Source organism: Aptenodytes patagonicus, chromosome W, assembly GCF_965638725.1.
Source record: "Aptenodytes patagonicus chromosome W, bAptPat1.pri.cur, whole genome shotgun sequence".
Classification (NCBI taxonomy): domain Eukaryota; kingdom Metazoa; phylum Chordata; class Aves; order Sphenisciformes; family Spheniscidae; genus Aptenodytes; species Aptenodytes patagonicus.
The window spans coordinates 38,113,252-38,121,296 of record NC_134981.1 but is presented as its reverse complement, the minus strand read 5'-3'; the positions used below and the strand labels follow the sequence as shown (position 1 = coordinate 38,121,296).

General features: G+C 44.4%; 1 protein-coding gene across 5 annotated transcripts in view; it reads left to right on the top strand.

Annotated features, from left to right (window-relative positions):
* Positions 1-4,634: 4,634 nt before the first annotated feature.
* LOC143171979 (vasculin-like) overlaps positions 4,635-8,045 on the top strand; it is a 43,301-nt gene continuing 39,890 nt past the window's right edge. For 2 of the 5 annotated variants that reach the window (XM_076361168.1, XM_076361163.1), the window contains exons 1-3: positions 4,635-4,703; positions 5,574-6,608; positions 7,406-7,473. The gene's annotated coding sequence lies outside the window, so the exon portion shown is untranslated. Of the gene's footprint in view, positions 4,720-5,573; positions 6,609-7,405; positions 7,474-8,045 lie in introns of those variants that run through there. The other 3 variants (XM_076361165.1, XM_076361166.1, XM_076361167.1) reach the window with 3 other exon arrangements.

Below are 8,045 nucleotides of genomic sequence, written 5' to 3'. Positions count from 1 at the left end.
GTACAATTGCTCACCACCCGCCGACCGATGCCCAGCCAGTCCCCGAGCAGCGGCCCCCCCCGGCCAGCTTTCCCCAGTTTATGTACTGAGCATGACGTCACATGGTATGGAATGTCCCTTTGGCCAGTTTGGCTGTGCCCCCTCCCAGCTTCTTGTGCACCTCCAGCCTTCTCAGTCGGTAGAACATGGGAAGCTGAAAAGTCCTTGACTAGTGTAAGCATTACCTAGCAACAACTAAAACATCGATGCATTATCAACTTTGTTCTCATCCTAAATCCAAAACACAGCATTGTACCAGCTACTAGGAAGAAATTAACTCTATCCCTGCTGAAACCTGGACAAGTTTGGGTTCAGAAGACCAAATAACATGGTTTACAACAAAAATTACTATAAATATTGCTTCACAAATTTACCAGTCTGGATATCTTCTGTCTTTCCTCTTGTTCTTCATGACATGTTCTTCTCACTATGTTTATGCTATGTTTTCTTCATCAGTAAAGGAAGACGTATGGTTTTATCAGTGTAGTTTTATTATTCCCCACACAAGCAAAACCACCTGTATTAGTAGAAGCATTGTTTTGCTGGTATAAACTCTGTGTATACCAGAAGAACCAGCTGGTATAGTTATGCTGTGCATGGCAGGAACCTCTTCACAAATCAAATTCACATGCCAGCAGGCTTAAAAATTAATTCCTTTAAACTAATCTTCACACACTAAGAATGGTCCTGTTGACTTTGCTGGAACTGCTTGAATGCTCGTGACATGTAAACTAAAGTGCACTAAAAGAGGAGAGCTGTTGATTTGACTTCAGCATGAGGTTTGCCACTGATCTCAGTAAGATAAGGACATTACCTCAGGTGTTTGCAGGGTCAAAGCCTTGCTTTTCATGAAGTGGAAATGGCATTATACCTTCTTTTATGAAACAATTAGAGAGATATAAATCAAACCTATTTCCCATTACTAATTTCCCCGATGACTACCACAGCTTTTCCTGTGGTTACTAATATTGATGTGATTATTGTCACAGGAAGGAAATAGAAGGATCATATATGAAGCAACACAAACAGAAACCTATTAGGAGGATTGATATGGATGAATTTATAATCTCCTGCTATTTATTGTGTCTCTCTTTTGATACCCACAATATATCATCATACTGGGTGCTATTGAAAGACATTTAAAGAACAATGCAATCATCAGGCACAGTCAACATGGGTTCACAAAGGGAAAGTCCTGTCTAACTAATTTGATATCCTTCTACGATAAGATCACCCGCCTAGTGGATGAAGGGAAGGTGGTGGATGTAGTTTTTCTGGATTTTAGTAAGGCTTTTGATACTGTCCCTCACAGCATCCTTCTGGACAAGTTGTCCAACTATGAGATGAGCAGGTACACGGTGCACTGGGTGAAGAACTGGCTGAAGGGCAGAGCTCAAAGGGTTATAGTGAATGGGGCTACATCTGGCTGGTGACCAGTCACCAGCGGTGTTCCTCAGGGCTCAGTTCTAGGGCCAGTTCTGTTCAATATATTTATCAACGATCTGGATGCAGGAGTTGAATGCACCATTAGCAAGTTTGCTGACGATACCAAACTGGGAGGTGCTGTTGACTCTCTCGAGGGACGAGAGGCCTTGCAGAGGGATCTAGGTAGATTGGAGCATTGGGCAATCATCACTGGCATGAAATTTAACAAGACCAAATGCAGGATTCTGCACCTGGGATGGAGTAATGCTGGACACAAGTATAAATGGGGAGAGGAGTGGCTGGAGAACAGCCCTGCAGAAAGGGATCTGGGGGTGCTGGCTGACAGCAGGCTCAATAGGAGTCAGCAGTGTGCCCTGGCAGCCAAGAGGGCAAACCGCATCCTGGGGTGCATTAAACAGTATAACCAGCCAGTCAAAAGAGGTGATTATCCTGCTGTATTCAGCGCTGGTGCGGCCACACCTTGAGTACTGTGTGCAGTTCTGGGCCTCACAATTTAAAAAGGATGTGAAGGTCCTTGAATGTGTCCAGAGGAGGGCAACAAAGCTGGTGAAAAGGCTGGAAGGCATGTCCTGTGAGGAATGGCTAAGGACTCTGGGTTTGGCTAGTTTGGAGAAAAGGAGGCTGAGGGGTGACCTCATTGCTCTCTACAGCTTCCTGAGGAGGGGAAGTGGAGAGGGAGGTGCTGATCTCTTCTCCCTGGTATCCAGTGATAGGACGTGTGGGAATGGTTCAAAGCTGCACCAGGGGAGGTTCAGACTTGATATTAGGAAGCATTTCTTACCAAGAGGGTTGTCAAACACTGGAACAGGCTTCCTAGAGAGGTGGTCGATGCCCCATGCCTGTCAGTGTTTAAGAGGCATTTGGACGATGCCCTTACTAACATGCTTTAACTTTTGGTCAGCCCTGAAGTGGTCAGGCAGTAGGACTAGATGATCTTTGTAGGTCCCTTCCAACTGAACTATTCTATATAATGTACTGTAAAGCCAGAAGATGCTCAGAATAGTTGTGCAGAGTGGAGGCTTTAGCCATAACTCACTCAAGTGAATTGAAAGATCATTTCAGATCATTAATATAGCCTTAAGTGTGTGTTGTCAGAGTGGCCTGGAGATGCTTTATTGACTTTATACGCTTACTTTTCATGTTGCTTTGGGTTCACCTCTTATCTTATTTTCCTAAATATTGTTATCCATCATATTTTAGGATTGTATATGTCGCTTTGGGACTTGTATATGATCCCTTTGGTCAGAGCTTTCTTGGTATTACATGTGTTTGAAGCATTCAGCATAGTGATTCCTGGAGTCCTGAGATGTTTTTGGTGACTTTTCCTGCTTGAACAAACCTGTTAGCTTCTAGCTACTACTGCAACATATGTCTGATATGAGTTAAATTCATCAATGAGTAGGTTATAAATTACTATTTTGAAAAAGATTTTAATAAAGAAACTTGAGAGTGTGGACAGTTTTGGTACTATGGTCCTAGTGACCATAGACACACATCAGACTTGGCTCCATGGTTCACAGTCGGGCCAGGTGGCAGAGCACTGCCCTGCCTTTCCTGTTTGTGGTTTCAGGCTTGGCAACAGACTGTGAAAATAACCGAGTGACATGGGGTATGCTCCATCACCCTACCTGGAAAGCCTCACTTTTGCAGCACAGGTCAAAGTAAATAAAAGGCCAAACAATTTCAAGGATAAGGTAGAGAAAGGAGATTGCAACACAGTCAAGATTGTGAGAGGCACCTAAAAAAATGCCGTTGTTGTTAGAATTTGGAATTGGGGTTGACTAATCAAAATTGAGCTGAAGGCAAATGAGACTATAGCACTTTCCGACGTTTTATCAATTTTTTAAAGATTAAACTCTCACATATTTTTCTACTTTCTAATTTTCTCAGTTGTTAATTTTTGCTTTCTATTAATTTTATCAAATGATGAAAATGGGTTATTTTAAGAGTATATATATGTCTGCAAAATACATTAAAAAATACTACTATTTCTCAGGACTCAGACTTTTTTGTAAAAAATCAGCGCATAATTTCAGTTCCTACAATAATTTAAATCTCATAGAGGAAACTGCCAATGGAAGAAAATACAGAATCAAATGCAGGCTCTAAAAACAGTTGCCAGTACCCTTTCTAATGATATCTAAACATAATTTTGTATATTTAATTTTTCACATTATTAACTGCAAAATAATTTGACTTGCAATGGAAATGAGATTTCAAAATTGCAAAATGTTAATTCATACATTTAGTTCCCAGGCTGCAAAAATCCATCATGTTTCTTTCAAAAAGGTACATGTCAAATGACTGTGCATACGTTAAACATATTTCCACTCTTAAGTTTGCAAGTTGAAGCTATTTCTATCAATTCAATGAAGATGCTATTTTTTTTTTTTTGCTTGTTTAAATGGTGGTTATAGACTCTTTTACTCACTTCAGGCCCCGCTGGCGCCGTGATTTAATTCTGTTGCATTTGCGAGCTCTGCTCAGCGTCGCTGAGATGCAGATGACCTTCGGTCTCTGCTCTGCCTGCAGCTGCAGGCCCGCTGTACCCCCACCGCCCACGCGTCTCGCTCACGGGAGCAGCAGGGCTCTCCCTGCCACCGACCAGGTTGCTCTCGAGGCCGGTGGGACCGGGGTCGCGCTCATCGGCCATACTCGCCCGCGGTCGGCAGCCCGCAGGGAGGCCGGTACCTGGCTGTACACCGCGCACGGACCTTCTAGCGGCCAGCTAGAACCTCGTGGCGCCCGCCCAGGCTGATTCGTACAACCGCGCCCTGGGCCTGCGTGCTTGGTTTCAGTGACCCGTTTCGACACTACAGCGCTCAGCCCGGGCCGCAGCGGCTCGTACCGCCAGCCGGGGATGCCGCTGCTTCCCGAGTGCCCTCCTTCTCTTCAGGCTACTCTCCCGAGCGGCTGCTAGTGCCAGTAAGAGTGACGCTGTAGAGCTGTGCCGCCGCACAGTTAATTGCGGCGGCGCTGGGGACTCCCGCAGGCGGGGCAGGGCGGGGCGCACACTGGAGATTCCCCCGCCGCCCCGCGCGGAACGTTCGGGATTGTTCCCGTGACGTCACGGCAGGGGGGTTCCCGCCAGCAGGGCGGGGTCGCACCCTCGGTGGCGGCCGGGAAGCTCCGCCCCGGATGCCCGCGGGGTCGCGCGGCCGATCTTGCGAGGCTTGGGCACGCAGAGGATCGCGGCTCGGAGCGGCGCCATTTTGGGAGTGAGGCGAGCGGGGGGTGCGCGCGCCGCTCTCGCGTCTGGGGCTCCCACGGTTCTTGGGGGGCGAGAGGGGGCGGCCCCCGCTAGGGGTGGCCTGGTGGTAGCGGGCCGGGGGTGTCGGGGCCGCAGGCGCGGAGTGGCCGCCCCGTTTCTTCCCCCACCGCGGGGTGAGGCCCGCCCTCGAGGAGGGCAAGGGGAGCTGCCCCCGGCGCGGCGGTCGCTGGCGGCGGCTGCTGCTGCTGCTGTTGTTGTTGTGTAGGGGTGGCTCGGCTGGTGAGTGCCTGAACGCGGGCCGCGGCCCCCCTGGAATTCAGGGCGAGCGCCCAGCGCGGGCCGGCGGAACCCTTCCCGGGGCCCACCGCGGCGCCGCAACAAAAGTCCCGGTTGGGGCCGGGGAGCTGGGGGTTTGCCCGCGCACTTCACAGGCAGGCGGCCCCGAAGTGGTGAGGCTTCCCCCAGGGCCGCGCTGGGGGGTTCCCCAGGCGGCTCCCGCCGCTCCCTTGGGCTTGTTCTGTGCTTAAGCTCGGTGTCCCTGACCCAAGTCAGCGCCTTCTTCCCCAAGTGCCTCCTGTAGATCTATTTATCTTTCCCAATAAAATGAGAAATGTCCCTTTCCGGTTTCTTATTCTCGGAAATTAGAGACAGGGAAACATTTTCACTGGTAGGCTGCGTTATCCGATAAATATGCCTGCTGCTTTCTCCAGGATGTGAGTGAATGTTTAACTGAGGCTTCTGTACTTGGGTTTGGCTGCCTGATTACATGTTTGTTTGTTTGTTTGTTTGTTTTTTAAGATTCAGATTTATATACTTGTCTAACGCCAATTCAGATTTCATAAGGGAAAACTGATTGTTCTGGTTCTTTTTCCCGTAGGCAATTTGGGTTACAAAGAGCGTCCTGGATATTTGGAGCCTTTTGTTTCAGCTGGTAGGAAGGAAAAAAGGGGGAAATCGTCCTGCACCAGTTGCTTCTTGTGAAAGGGGAGAAATATCGGATGCTGATCTGGGATTATTTGTCCAAGTGCTTCCTCCTGAAAAGGCTTCTGAAACAATCATTAGGCATCCGAGAAGTGAATTGGAAGTTTGAAGTCATGAGCTTTTTCTTTCTAGCAGTGCAGAGCACCTCATCCTTGGACGCTTTTGTCCACGTGGCATGGATACACGGCTAAGTTCTGAATACTAAGGCTGCCAAGATAAAGTGCTGTTTTGCTTTTAGTTACTTTTTTCTTCCAAGCAACATTCTGAGTCATAGGCATAACCAGTTTTGTTAACTGGCTCCAGGTTAAATGCAGCCTAAGTCACTGGGTAGACATTGCTGAAAAGTTTCATGGCAGATATTTTTATCCTTATTTTATTTTTTAGATTTTCTGATATAGCCTTCTGTCATTTTTCAATGAGACCTATTTTCTAAATGAAGTGTCTAATATAAATTTGTTTATAATTTTTTCTTTTATGTTTTATTTAATATTTTTGATGAAAAATGTTGTTGCCAATAAGCAGTGTGGTGGTAACCAGATAGCTGTTGTTTACAAATGCCTCTGTTACCCGAAGCTAGGAAATGTTCCTTAGTTCAGATGTGAAATTTGGATTTTTGGCTTCACAGTTTGTGGTGTAAAAAGTGTATTTATTTCACCTGTAGCTGATGCTTCTTATAGTGAAATGTACATGGAATAGACAAGAGGAAAAAAAAAAAGAGCTTCTTAAGGCAGAGACTTGGCAAATTTTGGAAATAGCACTGTGGAATCTGTAAGCAAGAAGGATGGGTAGCCGATTTCTGTGAGGTCAAATCTATGTCAAACAGCTACAAATGTAGTTATTGATAAGAACTCTGGATATTATCTCAAGGAAAACAAACTGGAAAAATATAAGTCACACAATACTAACACCTTGTGCAGTCCTCTTGGATTAGGTAAGTGTTGTAGTGTTCATAAATCAATTTACACTTGAATAAACATTTTATCAGTAGAATGGTTAAACCAGTAACATTTACTGTCTAGAGGATGTTGGGTGTGGTTTTTTTTTTGGACATCGTTGAAATGAGCTTGCAGACTCTAATTTTTACTTGCCGTTTTTAATAGTTAATGGAATATTTTTAAGAAGTTGAAAAGAATACATGTATTACTACAAAGAGTAATTTGTAAGTATGAGTGTGATTTTTCTGGGAGATTAAAAAATACGTACATCTAGATTGAATCTGTAGGTAACTTATCCTTCATGTTAATATTGTAATCTCAACAATGAGCTGTTATACTTATTGAACAAGTCTGCTGGATGGCTTGCGCATCTCAGTCTTTCTATTTGCATTAGACATTTTTGCAGCATGAAGGTACTGATAATGTAGCATTGCTTTTTTTTATTTCCTTCCACTGTTCTTTGTCACTTATGGAAGCCAGATATTTATTAACAAAATTAATTTACTGCCTATGCAAACTGGCTTTTTAATGTGTTGATATTTTAAGGTTGGGTTCAGAGTAATTTCCTATTCTGTAATGGGAATGAATGAGTCTGGTTTGAAAGTATACCATAACAAACCCCCCCTAACTTTTTGGAAGGATTCAAACCAAAATATAGCGGTGAACTAACCAATTGTACGTGTTATTGTTAGATGTACTGCTGCCCCCTTCCCCCCGTAGTGGTTAAATGTTTCTGAAGATAGATATTGTTTAAATGTTGAAATTAATATATTTACAATATATTTTCTTGTAGGTTTGCTTTCAGCTGAATTACTACTGCCTCAAAGAAAATTAAGATGGACAGAACAACTTAATTCAAAAGTCAGTGATAATTTTACTAATTCTCTCTCCCCTACCCCACCTTGATTATTCATAAAGTTTTAAATTATTAAAGCATTATTGGGTAGACTGTAAACTGAGTGTCTGGTAAAGGTGACACATTTACCTTAGTCGTGACCTTTTCCAAAATTTTTCAGAGCTTCTGCAATACTGAAGTATTAGTAGTAGTGAGCTAATAAAAAAAAAAAAAAGTTTTCTCTAAGGGCACTGCAAAGATGTTTGGGAGGATGGCTTGTGTTAAAGCCTTGTAGAAAAGTAATTCTAAGCATGTGAAACTGTGTCTAAAGATTACTACAGTGTGGTGTTGTCCGTTGTCCCGTGTCGCCCGCACCCGCCCGCCGCCCCCCCCCCCCCCCCCCAACTTGTTATTTTGACCATAAATGAAAGACTTGCACCTAAATAAGTATTTTAAATTCTTAGGCTCACTGAAGTAGTTCTGTGTGTTGTCTTGTCAGTATCTAAAAGTTGATCTAGCTTCAGTATTTTGCTTTCTCTGAATGGCTTTGCTGTTTTGTTATTTTAACTTCTATTTCAATTTTTCTGTTTTGGAAACA